This window comes from Triturus cristatus, chromosome 2_2, assembly GCF_964204655.1.
Source record: "Triturus cristatus chromosome 2_2, aTriCri1.1, whole genome shotgun sequence".
NCBI lineage: Eukaryota > Metazoa > Chordata > Amphibia > Caudata > Salamandridae > Triturus > Triturus cristatus.
Window position 1 is genome coordinate 60200675 of NC_140582.1, and position 14431 is coordinate 60215105.

Here is a 14431-nt window from a genome sequence, read left to right on the forward strand (position 1 = left end):
TAGATACAGTAATTGAAAAGAGTAAATGGGCCACACTTAGGCCCCAGAAAAGTGGAACTCGGGGGAGGGAGAACAGACACAAGGCCCTGAACAGGGTGGAATGAAATGAAATCCAGTATTTGTAAAGCGCAAACAATTACCAGAGGATGTCAAGGAACGGGGGGCCATCGAGAAGATTAAGCAAGCTATTGCCCAGAGTCACATGGTGCTGGGCTAACCTGCCGCTGGCACCGGGGATCAAACCGAGAGCCCCTGTGGTCTGGAGTCAGCCGCACATTAGGGAGTCTCCTTATTCAGGAGACTGAAGAACGCTGGGCCCAGATGTGCAAGTCCAGGGAGAGGGTGGCGGCCCATTGACCCTGGGCTTGGGGTCTTACAATCTAGTGACACATGTGTGGGGGACAGGAGGGAAATGGGCCAAAAGTCTAAAGAGCAGTGGATGTGGGTTCCTAAGGGCCACAAACATGACAGAGACAGGGTTGGAGCCAGCACAGCTCGGGGGCCCAGTGGTGTGAGGAACCCCTCAGGTCGGAGCAGCCAAGGGGGGAAGGAGGCATTAAACCGGTAGTGGAGGCCGAGAGAAAGGTGGTGATGCCAGCGGGGCACAACATGGCCCCAGGACGTTGGCCCGATGCAGCAGGGGTAGGTCGGCGGCTGCCTGCCCTCCTTTGCAGGATCGCACACAAGGAGTGGCGTTGGATGAGCATAGCGTTTCACATGGTGTGTCAGTGTAATGGCGGAAAAGTGGGGTGCAGGAGCTTGTGTGTGATGAAACGGCAGGAGATCCTGAACTGTTGCTTGATTATGGGAATGATAGTGATGAATGGGCAGAAGGAGAGTTGAGAGAGCAGGAAGATGAACTGAGAGGGAGGTCTGATATAGCGGAGCGGGCAACCGGTGACATTGGTGTCTTACAGGTGTCAAGTGCGGACAAGGGGAGTGCTAAGCCTACCGGACTTCGAAGCAGCGGAGGACAGCGTAAAGAGAACATGTTTGAAGTTTTGCCAGGTAACAGCAATTGGTGGACAGCATGGCATATCAAGGATGGGGGGTTACGGTGTAAGCAGTCCAGGTCAGTGGGTGCTGGGGATGGTGTGGTGGATCACTCCTGGGCCGCCCTGACAAAAGCAGCAATGGTTCCTGGAGTAAAGGAAAAAGGAGAGTGTAACATACAGGTAGTGGATGCCGGGATCCAAACGGACAGTTCCAGGGAGGCAGATGGGAAAGAGGAGACCGAAGAAGACAAACATAAGATGCAGATGCCATATATTGGCTTGACAATGCCTTTAGGGTCACAAAAATTGGATTTGGAAATATGAATATGTTGATGATTTCAAACTTTTGCATTGGGAGATTCAGGCCAAGGAATGGTCCAAAGAGGAGGAATTGGAGTTGACTTGGAAACCAAGGGTGCCCATAAAGAGATGGAGAGTTGGACCTCAGCCTCTTTGATCTACACTAGCTTTTATTGTGAGCGTCATTTAGACAGGGCTATAGCATTGTTGAAGTATATGGACATCATCCGCAAAGCACAGTTGCATTTTGGGGTGTACGCATGGCTGAGCTGTGATGAGGAGTTTAGGGCCAGGGTTAGCCTGAATCAAGACAAGCCATGGGGGTAGGTTGATTCAGAGCTGTGGATGCAGTGGATGTCGTCCACTCAATTCTCGGCTTCGACATATACAGTCAGTGGACTACCTCTGACTTATCGGTCTTTTAGCGGGATTCATGCAGAAGCCAATGGCACCCACAACTGGGGCGTGTTGGAACTTTAACTAGTGGCTCTGTTGACCACACCCATGTAAATTCAAGCATGAGTGTTTTAAGTGCAGGGATGTCATCCCATCACCCAATGCTTTACCCTGGCCAGCCCGGCAGAAGAGTGGAAGGCCGCTAGAGGCCAGGGCAGTCTGGGGCGAAAGGCCCCTACCACAGTTCAAGTGGAGGCCTTCATACCTTGGCTCTCTCTGTTTAACCTGATAGGGTAGCAGATTTGTGTTTGAAGTTGGGTTTTACTGAAGGTTTTCCGGTGGGGTACCAGGGCACAAGGGAACGCAAGTGGTAGCAGTGAAATTGGCCAAAGAAGTGGTGGAGGGTAGGATTGCGGGACCAGTTTTCCAGTGGCCCTTGGAGGAGTTGATCGTTTCTCCGCTAGGAGTGCTGCCCAAGAAAGAGCCTGGGGATTTCAGGATGATCCACCACCTCCCATGGCCAGAGGGTGAGTCGGTCAATGACTTCATTGGGGAGGAGGACACCAGGGTGTTGTACGCATCTGTGGATGACACCATACAGCTAGTTCAGACATGTGGAAGGGCAGCCAAAATGGCGAAGTGTGATGTTAAATCCACTTTTCGTCTGCTGCCTATTTATCCTGCGGATTTCCAGTTGCTTGGTATGCAATTTGGAGTCATACATCTACATGGACAAAGTGCTGCCGATGGAGTGTGCTATTTTCTGTGCCTTGTTTGAACTTTTCAGTACATTTTTGCACTGAATATGTGACGTTACATCGCAGTCATCACACCGCAATACGTTTACAATGCAGGCATTACAACGCAAGTTGTTACAACGACTTGCGCTGGCGGGCGCTGGACTTCGGAATAGTATGATTTACTATTCCGACTCCAGCCTACATAACAGTAGGGAAGGTTTTAGAATAGTAAATCATACTATTCCTTAGTGTATAGTGCCATCCAGCGCAAGTCGTTGTAACGACATGCGTTGTAATGCCTGCGTTGTAAACGTATCGCGATGTAGCGAATGTCTCCCTTTTGCAATGGGTGTTCAGCAGAAGACATCAGCAGGTGTCGCACTATCTTGACGATTTCTTGCTTTTGAGGACAAGAGCGTCTGGGGAATGTGTCCGGGCATTTCACCACTTTGGAGCCTTAGCACATGATTTTGGTGCACCTTTGGCCCCCGAAAAGACAGAGGGACCCGGTGTGGTGTTTACTTTCATAGGCATTCGGCTGCATTTGGTGCAGTGGGTGGTATGTCTACCGAGTAGTAAAGTGGAGGAGAGCCAGGCTTTTCTGTTGCATATGATAGGGGAGTAGAAGATTGAGTTGAGGATGGTTCAAAAGTTGTTGGGTTTTCTCAAGTTTGCGGTCAGAGTGGTGAGAGCAGGCAGGATATTTTGCAGGCAACTCGGCATGGCCATGTCAGGGCCAGTGTTGCCACACCACAGGGTGCTCATATCCTTGGGTGTACGTGCGGACCTGTGCATTTGGCAGACTTTCTTGGAGGACTTCAATGGGGTGTCCTTGGACTTTCTAGAGGAGAATACAGTGTAGCAGGTCTACATCCTCTCGGATGCTGCCGGGGCTTCAGGCTTCGGGTTGATTTGGGACAGGAGATGGTATGTGGAGCAGAGTCCAGTGCATTGGTTGATTCAAGGGCACAGCATTGGGTTTTTAGAGCTCTTTCCACTGTCGGTGGCTCTGGCGGTTTGGGGTGATGAACTAAAGAACAGGACGGTGCTTTTCCATGTTGACAATAGGACAGTGGTGGACTTGGTGAACAGGCAGAGAGCAAGGGGCTTGAGGGTGTTACGTCTGTTGAGGAGGTTCATGCTGATGTGTTTGCGTCTTAATGTGGTGGTCATGGCAAATCAAGTGCTGGAGGCCTGCAATGATATCACAGATACTTTGTCTTGTTCACAGTGGCATCGCGTTTGCTGCTTGGCACCAGAAGTAGAGGAGAACAAGACAGAACAGCCACTGGAAAACTGGGCCTAGGGGGAGTGAGAGTTGTTCGACTTGTCGAGAAGTCGTTGGCTGAATCCACCAGGAGAAGTTACAGGCTGACTTGGAGCGAATTTGGGGAGTTTTGAGGCTGTTCTTTGGAACTGATGCACTTTGAGAAACAGGACACTGAACAGGGAGTTTTGAGGTTTTTTTTATTCTGAATTGATAAAGGTTTGTCCCATACTACTATTGCGGGCAAGTTTGTTGGAACTTCGTTCTATGGTAAGCTGTACTTGGGTTTCGACCCTGCAAAGGACAAGATTCTGGAAAAAATCTTGAAAGGGTGGAGCAGGGAGTGGTGAGGGGGGAGCGCAGTGTTACAGGAAGCTATTACTTATCAATTGTTGCAGGAGTTGTTGGGGGTTCTGTCTCAGTGTTGTTACAACCCGTTTGAAGTTTCACTGTTTCGACTGTGTATGAGGTGGATGTTTTTTGGGGCATTTTGGGTGTCCGAACTCTTGGGTTCTGCTCACCGAGGGGGTGTCTTGTCTGAGGAGGTGCGGTTGGACCAAGGTAGATTGGGCATCTGGCTGCGACGGTCAAAAACAGATCAAGCAGGTAGGGGCAAATGGGTCTGGCTCCGTGGAGAGGGGTGCAGTGAATTATGTCCGGTCCGGGAATGGTGTGCATTTTTGCTGTTGCCTGGAAGATGCTTATCAAGAGTATTTTGTCATGCAGAGGGTAGCAGAGACACCACTTTTCAGCTGTTGGTGGTGTTGCGCATAGTGGTGTTGCGCATGGCGCTTCGCCGGTTGGGCAGAGAACCCACTAGTTTTGGCAAGCATTCCTTCAGAATAGGGGTGGCGACAGCAACTGCACGCTTGGGTTAGTCGTGGGGTAGGACTTGACATATTGGAAGGTTGAAGTCTTAGTGCTGCGAGCGCTATGTGCAAAATTAGTATGGTCTTTGTCCTGTGGGGGGACTCGGGGGATGTTTTTTGTTTGAGCTAATTGTCTCTTTCTTCTACTGCAGGGAGTGTGAGCAGGCCAGGAACCAAGATGGTTACCTGGATCGTGGGACATTCCTTTGTACACTAGGCTGCCAAGTACGCGGACCAACAGGTCTATGGACGGAACTTGGGCTTGAAGAGCAGCCGCCATGAGGTGTTTTGGTGGGGAAAAGGGGGAATGCGATGGGGGGCACTATTGACTTGGCTGAAAAAGTTGGTTCCGCAACAGGGCTGCCCAGATATGCTCTTGACCCATCTGGGGGAAAACGACTTGGTGCAATTATCTGGTTTGACTTTGCTCCAACATATGCAAAGGGACTTGGAGACAATTAAACAGATTTTTTTCTGGAACTTGTGTGGTTTGGACAGAGCATGGACTGCACAGGGTCTGAAGGAGGGCTGAGAAGCATGCGGCAATCAAAAAGGCCAGGAGAAAGTTGAATAGGGCAATGAGGGTTTTCTACCTTGTGCATGACATCAAGGTGATTGCACATGTGGAACTAAAAGAGGAGGAAGCAGGTCTGTTTAGAGATGATAGTGTGCACCTTTCGCGCTTGGGGAATGCCCATTATATGATGGAAATGAGGGATGTGGTGAGTGCTATGTGGAACGAGTTGATATGGTGCTGCAGGGATTATCGCTGAGGGCAGAAGAAGCACTGGGTTGTTTGGTTGGTGGGGCAGGTAATCACCGTATGGGGGTTCCCTGGTTACTGGCATTTTGGGGGATAATGAGTCACATACGGGCATATCCACCCCTCAGGGGGATGTAGAGTGCACAGGGAACTGATGGCGGTGCGCTGGATGCAACTAGCAAGGGAAGGATCTTCAAGGGAGGATGTTTGGAGGGCGAGTGAAAGAAACTTTGGGTAGATTGAATGAGGTCAGTGATTGAGAAGGGCAAGAGTGGAACAAATGATATGGTCTTACGGGGGACGTGGAAGCTGGTGAGTGATGAATGATGCGGGGAGAATGGAAATGTCTGGGTTATGTCAATGATTCATATTTTAGAATTTATTGTTGATGTTAATAAAGTTCATGAGTGTGTGAGCAACCTTGTTCTGATAAATGGCCTTTTACGCTATCACAACAGCGTGGAGTGTGGGTATTGCACGATTACAAAATGTGGCGAATACAAGCACACCATCTCGAAAAACAACGCTCTGTGCATATTTTTCCACGCTTCTCTCTGACTATGAGAATGAGAGGCAAAGGTGACCATCACCTTTCCTTCACAAAGCATTTCCCAGAGAGAACCTATATCTCCTTGTGAGTGGCGGTGACATCAGCGAGGTGAATCAAAAGAGCTGTAAAGGCAAGCAGGAGTAGGCCCTAAATGCATTTTATAGAGCATCCCACAGGGAGGCATTGTGGGTTGTGGGTGGCTGCAACTGCTTCCACATTGAAACTGCGCAGAGGGTTCCAAAGAGCTAAGGGTACTTTTTAAAGAATATTAATCTCTTAGAAAAGCTCCTCAAATGCGAGAAGCAGTACATAAATCATCTGGAATGGTGCAAAACTAATGTTCTGTATTCACTTTTCCACAGATGAAAAAGCGACAAATCACTGAAGTGCATTTTTTTCATTATACAAATGTCCTGTGGTGTTGGCCAAATTACCTTAACTGTGGCATTTATTCGAAATCATGCCAGGTGTATTCAATTTACTATTATTTTGCAATGTCAATGCTAGATTGAATCGTCATGCAGATGTTAATGATGTTACCTTATCAAAATCAATAAAAATCATTTACAAAAAAAAAGTTACATCTATTAAACTAAGAAGCCCCTCCTCGTTGCCACATAATGGCTCATGGCTTGGCTGTCATCCGTGCAATATGTCCTGGGGTGCAACCTAGCTGTGCTGCCTTTTTGCAAGTGTGAATTCATATGTATTTGTGTCACAGCAAACACATGGGGGGGCATGCGTGACAGCAACAGCGGCGAGCTCAAGATGGAGAGGTCGGGGAGAAGCACAAGGCTACACGGAGTACAGGGGGATAAGTACACATGGAAGAGGACCTGAAGAGACACACATTCTCATGGAGTGCCTCCCACAAAGGAAAAAAGTAGTGCTTTGAAAAGCAACAAATGGAAACAGAGATGCCAGCCAATCAAACCCATGGTTAACAGGCAATGCTCCAAGGGAACAGCAAACACAAGATTGACAAGTTAGGGTATCCAATAAGAAGCAAGGACAAGGAAAGCTAACCAGGTGGCTCCAGGCCCCTCTGTGTTCACAGTAAGGCACAATGCACCTCGCAATAGGAAGTGCGTACACTGTCTAGTAGGTTCAAACAAAAACATCACTCATCCCAGCCCTCTGCTCGTCTGAAATCAAAAGCAACTCACTCTACCTGTCCTATGAGCTTTACTTATTATGATACCTTGCCAGTACCTACCTACCCATCTTCTCCTGGTTGCTGGACTTTCAACCCCTTTGACTTCCAGCTACATCCACCTCAATGACTTACCCTCACACCCCCTCACCCCGCCCCCCGCACCTTCTGGCCCTAGTCCGTACCCTACCGCCTCCTCATGCCTACAAGCCTTCTGAGCTGTCATGTCCGCATGTCGTGATCTCCCGATAATTCCATCCTGAAATATTCAACCTGCAATCAAAAAGCCCTGCATCCCATGTTTTTAACACAACATTTCTAACCCCCTATGCAGCTGAAGCCTGGCTTACACGCCCTGGCGGCAGCAACACTTTGTGTTCTAACAGCCATGCCAGATTTCCTGTTAAGTTGGCCTCAATCAACCTAACATCCAGAACTATTATGGAAATATTAACCAAACCAACTCACCCCACCAAAATCAGCTTTTCTATAATAAAAAAACCCACCCCAAACAGATGCTGGTAGAACACAGGAATGGGAGTGAGTAACTGCCAAATGCAAACCAGGCGAAAGGGGTGACCCCAAAATGAGAACACTCTTGATTGTTACATTCCCAGACCATAAAAGAACCCAGTGGGAAACCCAACAGATTCAGAAAATGACCCAATGACTGTGCCCCTCCCATCACACAGTATCCTCTAAGATATAGAAACATGTGTAGGAGAATTATGTCTAACCCTGTGGAAATTGCGTCTGCTTCCTTGATGTGATCTAAACAGCTGGAACTTTCTTAGGAATGGTCGCCGCTGTCTGTGGATTCATTTGGGGGTCTTTACAAGGCTCCTATCTCATCAAATCGTTTGGCTTGTAATAAGAGTAAATACCCACATGTAGCCACTAGATGGCGTAAAATATATACGCGTCAAAGGTTTAATGTACAGACCATAAAGAAGTCTTTCCTTAGAGGAGAACCTACCTGACAAAAGTGTAGGAAGGCACGAAAATAACTTGTAGATTTCGGAAAGAATTGTTCTGGCGTGTTAATGAATGCTGTAGGCGCCAGTGCGTGAATAGATGGCGTCGCAACGGAGCAGCCGAGTCACTTCATTTTCGCAGACGTCATTGGAAAAAACAACTAGCCCAGTGCAGGTATAGGTGAGTCTTAGTCTGTTCTCAGCTGATATTTTTAATTGAAAAATTGTCACTGCGTGTAATCTAGATGGCCCATTATCCGTGCTGTCTCTTTAAAAAGGAGGCGGTGAAGGGTCGTATACTTCCCTAAAGGAAGACGAGTGAGCGCTTGTTGTTATGAAACGTACTTTCAGCTCTACCTGGGCGCCGCCTGGGATCCCCTTGAAACATGTGCTCAGGCGTCATTTTGAAACAGGAAGCATTGTTGAAATGTAGATTAGCTGTACCAGGTACATATATTTAGGACTCAGTAGGTTCGCAAAACGCTTACCTTTATGTCAAAAGAGTACGACGGGTGCATGCTACATGTGTTTTGAAGTGGAACAGCAGCCATTTGGCAGAACCCGGCAAGCCCATCTGGAAAATATGTTTAGTGTTATTTAATCTTCAATCGGATTTCATATTATGATTTCCATACCTGACACGGGGATATGCTGTGATGCTTTATTTTAATTGAAAATGTCCAATAATATAACAATAACATGTGTCCTATCTTCCGGCACTTGCGGCTAAAGGCACCAGTACCCAAATGGCATCAGTGGGCTTGGCCACCTTTCTCAGATAAAAAACATATTAGCCATTCGTTCTCGTTTTAAGATTCCTTGGTGGACTGAGCTTGGTCTCCGTTTTTAAATAAGAATTGATTAAAATTGTGTATATTTTTTTTCAATATGACAATTCTGTTTTTGTTTACATTATCTTTCAGGAATCATTTAAATTGGTCTAGAGCCCTCTTTATAGTGATTAAAGCGATTTCTTCTTGTATTTGCTGTTTTAAGTAGATGTTGAAAATGGAAAAAAAACATACCAGCGTGGATGATTTGTCTTATATTTTTTGCTGGCCTAAACACAAACTACTGGTCATGCTGGTAAAAGACCAGCCGGGTGGCAACCCGAGCAGAGCCTGACACTCACTCTATATAATGCTTTGTGGGGGACACTGAGGTTCCGGAGACTCTTTAGGAAGAATAATCCTGTTTTGATGGGTACAAGTAAGACCCTAGATTCAGATGGACTGCCAGCTGGATTTTATGATACAAATGAGAGACTAAGAACCTCTCGAATACAGATGTTTACAACTCTACTTGGTGGGCAAACCTACCTCGAGAATTTGAGAACTGGTGGTCGTAGTCAGGGTTAGGCTGGAAACCAAAATCCACTCTGGCAAAAATTGTTCAAACCATCCCACGTTGCACAATGGAAGAATTGGCTGTCTGACCCTGGTGGTAGTGATACCTAAAGCTGGTCGGGAAAGCCTAGACATAACGTCCTCTCATGTGTATGGTGAACCTGGACTACACATTCTGAAAGAGGATTTGGCATCCAGAATCCTGACCGTTTTGACGGGTTCTGTCCACCCAGACCAGAGTGGCTTTGACCCAAGAGAAAGCATGCCACCTGACCTTACTACATCTAATGGCTAGTCTACTAGAGGACCAGGATGAATTACTGATTGGCTCCTCAGATATGGAGAAGGCATTTGATACGCTGTTGTGGGAACATTTTTATGCAGTACTGGACGCTATGAACTTCTTGTCTGACCTGATTGCTTGAGTCAAGCTGTTAGATACAGAACGAAAAACATGGGTCTGTATGGGTCGCATTGTCTACGACCAACGGTCAATGGAGAGTGGCCCTTAGAAGGGCAGTCCACTCTCCCAGCTTCTGTTTGCATTGACAATGAAATCACTGCCCACTGATGTCAGAAAGGAAGGGATTGACAGAGGGCTAATGGCATGAGTTTGCAACATCATTTTATATTATATGCAGATGCCGTCCCCTATATTCAGGACTCGATTCCTAGCAGGGCTGAAATAATCATGACTAATAATGCCTTGAGCCTCTGCTCTTGGTTAAGAGTAAATGGGGGTAAGTAGTGTCTGTTTACCTTGAGGCCCCAGGATGACCACAATTTGTTCATAATACCATGCACTCCATTGTATTGGGCAGTTTCCACCTTTAAATATCTGAGAAACAGAATTTAATATGAAAGTGCGGGCATAATTGTCAGGAACGTTTATAGAGTGCTTACAACATTGAATGATTCAGTAGATTTTTGGCAGAAGCTCCTGTGTTAAGTCATGAGAAGAGCAGCATTATCAAAAATAATTATTATGCTTCGTGCGTTTCTTACTGTTTTCTCAATATACCGCTTACAGTGCCTCAAAGATTTTCCATGAAACTTCGGTAATTGATAACAAAATACAGGGCTGGAAATGTGGGGTTCCGGGCCAGCTCCATCGCTGTTATTGGGCGGAGACTTTGAGCTGTGCTATATTGCAGTCCTACTCCAGTGGGCTTCAAGATAGCTGTAAAAAGCCAGATCAAATTAAACTTGAATTTTGATAGGTACAATATGGCCATTGTCAATAGCTTAGGTGATGTTGGAGACATGTGGCCATAACTTCGTTCTTCCTAATTTAATACTCCCAATATGCACTTCTGCCAGCATTGCATGGAATGAACAACGCAGAGGTTGCGTATGCACCTGATATATTCATGTAGTGCCTTCCTGGGTTCTAGACAGAGCCAAACTAGTTGATAAGAAGATATGTGAGTATGAAGGGTACAGCAAGTTGGAGACATCTATGAATGAAAGAACATGCACACTTTCCAGGGTCTTAAGCAGGAGTTGACATTTCCTTAGGTCAGTTCCCGACTGATGGGCCACCTTACGAGGCGGCTTTTGATGCAAGGGGTTTGTATAATGATCGGACCAGTGACTTATGGAGTGCTGCAGTCTGTCCTGTTATCGGGAAATGGCACACAGGTCGTAACTCAACAGTATCAGGCACTGTTCCTTTCTGGTTGAGCCCAGAGTTGATGATGGCTAGGGTAGGTGGAAGGCGACTTTAGTTCCGACTGCACAGATGCAGACTGGGCCTAATTATTGATTTTACTGTGTGATCTCATGGAGTGCTGGATTTAAATTAATGCAGTTCAATTTTTGTCACCATTTAATTGACTCTGATTTGAATCATCAAGATTTATATTGTTATGACCTGCCTAATCCCCCAGCTGTAGACTAAAGACGCTGGCTTTTATCACATGGTGTGGAATTGCACAGGGTGAAAGTAACGGACATGATGTCATCACTGGCTGGTAAAATGATTGAGTGAGGAGATTGCAGGGCTTGAATCCCAACTACTGCAGATAGAAACACAGACTTGCGCAGGTAGCAGCCCCTCATTGCTGCGCAAACTACAACTTCTCCGATGGGAGTATTTCGCGTTGGCCAAAAAAGACGCGCAACATGCGATACAAGCCATGCATTGATGGTTATACGATGCAGGTGACAAGACGGGATGCCTGCTTGCATGGCTCAGTAAGAAAGAGTTAGAAAGCAGGTGGGTGGCCCAGATACAGACGGAAACCGGCCAGACGCATGATTCCCCCATAGCAATTGCCAATGCCTTTGCGGAATATTTTGAAAACTTCTATACGTTACCTGGCAGGACCTGCACAGATTCATGCATACCTCCAGAGCACGCAATTCTCGAAGCTGACGGATAACAAGTCACAGACGCTGGATGAAAAAATCACTAAGGTAGAAATTGTAGCAGCCATTGGCCAGCTGAAAACTGGCAAGGTCTCCGGCTCTAATGGGCTCCCTCCAGAATATTTCTAAACAGAACGTGACGCTCTTTAGCCCCCACCTCCTCCAATTGTACTTGTGGGTAGTCTTCCCAGAGATCTGAGGACCGCCACAATTGTGGTGATTCCCAAGGAGGGAAGACCGCCACAGAAGTGTAGCTCGTATAGACCCATCTCCCTTATTAACATCGAAACCAAAATACTGGTTCGGATTTGGCCTGGCATTCCGACGATGGATCACCATTCTCTATGAGAGACCCCTGGCCAGAACTAGAGTTAACGGTGTGGTGTCACGGGAATTCTCAATCGGCAGGGGCACTCGTCAGGGGTGCCCCCTGTCTCCTCTACTTTTCTCTCTGGTACTGGAACCTCTCACATGTGTCATCCGAGCACACCCAGACATAACAGGATTTGGGGGTCCACGGGATGAGGGTTCGAACGAGCGCATCTCGTTATATGCTGACGACATACTGATGTTCGTCACAAACCCGGAAAAGTTAATCCCTAACATAATGGAAAGTTGCAAAGCCTATGGCGCACACGCGGGATACACAATTAACTGGGAGAAATCTTGTCTCTATCCAGTGGGCAGGGGTAGCGGGAGGGATGTGTGCCCAGATAGGCTTCAATTAGCCCCAGAGGGTATAAAATACCTAGGGATTTATGTCACGACGAACACAGCGGTGGCACTGGATCCCAATCTTTACAGGGTACACAGGGAATTCCTAGCGGCTGTGGACAGGTGGCGGACATTGCCGCTGACTCTGCTGGGTAAGGCTGCACTGATGATAGTGCTCCTGAAGTTTTTGTACGTTCTGCAAAACACGTATCAATGGATCCCGGATGAGGTGTTCACCAGAATAGAAGGCACACTGAGGACCTTCCTCTGGGACGGGAAACCGCTGAGGGTAGCGCTGGCGACACTGCAACGCAACCAATATAACGCCGGTATTTCCCTGCCTCACTTGCGGGCCTATTATTGGGCAACCCACCTCTTTGTTGTGAACGAGTGGGGCCATATAGATAGAGACCACCCCACATACGCGCTTGAACAAATACAGTTTACTGGGCACCCCTACACACATTATATTTATGGCGGGAAGGGCTCCACACGTCTCCTAACAGCCACACAAATCGTAATAGCGACGTGGAAACAGGTGGAAAGGCATATGAAATGGGAAGGCCGGGTGACAGGGGAAACTCCACTTTGGATAGGTAACAGACTCAAGGAAATTGCAAAACTGAGAGGTTTCCAGAGGTGGTATTTGCTGGGCATCTCACAACTTAAATACATACTGTGTCAAGAGCAGCTGGTAACCTTTTTGTATCTCCAGAAGGAGTATGCTATGGATAAGTCCCAACACTATAAGTACCTACAGCTAACACACGCATGGCTGGCACAACAAATTGACACGAAGGATATCCCTGAATATGCACCACTAGAGGGTCGCCTCCTGATGGGTGAGATAGGGGACAAGGCAGTCTCCTGGACATACAGAACCATAATCAACAATAAGCCAGACTCCTTGCGGAATTTGAGGGGAAAGTGGGAGCTGGATATGGGGGAAATAGATGATCTGGACTGGGAAATGGCACTGATGCACCCCCGTGAGGTGGCCATCAGATCACGACTACGATTGATCCAACTCAAGTACTTACATAGAGTGTACTATGATAGAGCCCGATTACACCGCATAGGGAGGGCGAAAGAACCCAACTGTTTGCGATGTCAAGCGGCAGAGGGTACCTTCTTCCTCAGGGTTTGGGACTGTTCCCAGATTCTGAGGTATTGGGTGACCCTGCTAGATGAACTAGGAGCCATCCTGGAGGAGACGGTTCCCCTGAGCCCTCAGCTTGTTCTGCTGGGAATTTCCACGGAGGTCGATCTCCTCAGAACAAAGTTATTGGTACTTCAGCTAGGATTGGTGGTGGCAAAGCGTGACCTGGCCAAGGCATGGGGGGCTATGCTGTGCCCGTCACTGACTGATTGGAAAAACGATATGGACATGTGTATGCTTGGGGAGAAAACGACCTATCAGGCACGGGGCTGTCACAAAAAGTTCTAGAGTATATGGAATCCATGGCTCAAACACTTTGGACTTACGCTCACTGACTCCCAATGATATCTTAAGTCGGGGTGGGATGAGAAGGGTGGGCCGGAGGTGAACCTGAGTGACATGAAACCGCCGTTTTACTGTTTACCACTGCTAAAAGAACGTGATGTTGATGTATTATTAACAAAGCGTCTTCACTTTAATGATGAGAGTTGTTTCTGTATTGCAACTATGAAAAATGCCAATAAATACATTTAAAAAAAAACAAACATTGAGAGTAATTGATGGGACAACGCTACAAGAATTTCGGGCAGAGTCTGAACTCTACTTCTTAGAAAATAAAGACTCTGTTGATTCAGCTGTCGTCCTGCGGGAGGCATATAAGCAGCAATATGAGATAAGATACAAAATATTATTGCTTTAAAAAGAAAGAAAGCCATGAGAGAAATAAAGGATCTGGAGGAGCAGATCACAAGTGCGGAGGCTGCGAATGTGAACTCGCGGACTCCCATGACTGTGAGGCGGGTTGAGGCACTACGAGCTGAAAATATAGCACTGG

General features: G+C 47.2%; 1 long non-coding RNA gene across 1 annotated transcript in view; it reads left to right on the forward strand.

Moving 5' to 3' along the window:
• The first annotated feature begins 8057 nt into the window (after nucleotides 1-8057).
• The window catches only part of LOC146861839 (uncharacterized), a 133558-nt gene continuing 127184 nt past the window's right edge, over nucleotides 8058-14431 (forward strand). Inside the window, exon 1 of the long non-coding RNA XR_014978066.1 lies at nucleotides 8058-8188. This is a non-coding gene — a long non-coding RNA (uncharacterized LOC146861839). The remainder of the gene's footprint in view (nucleotides 8189-14431) is intronic.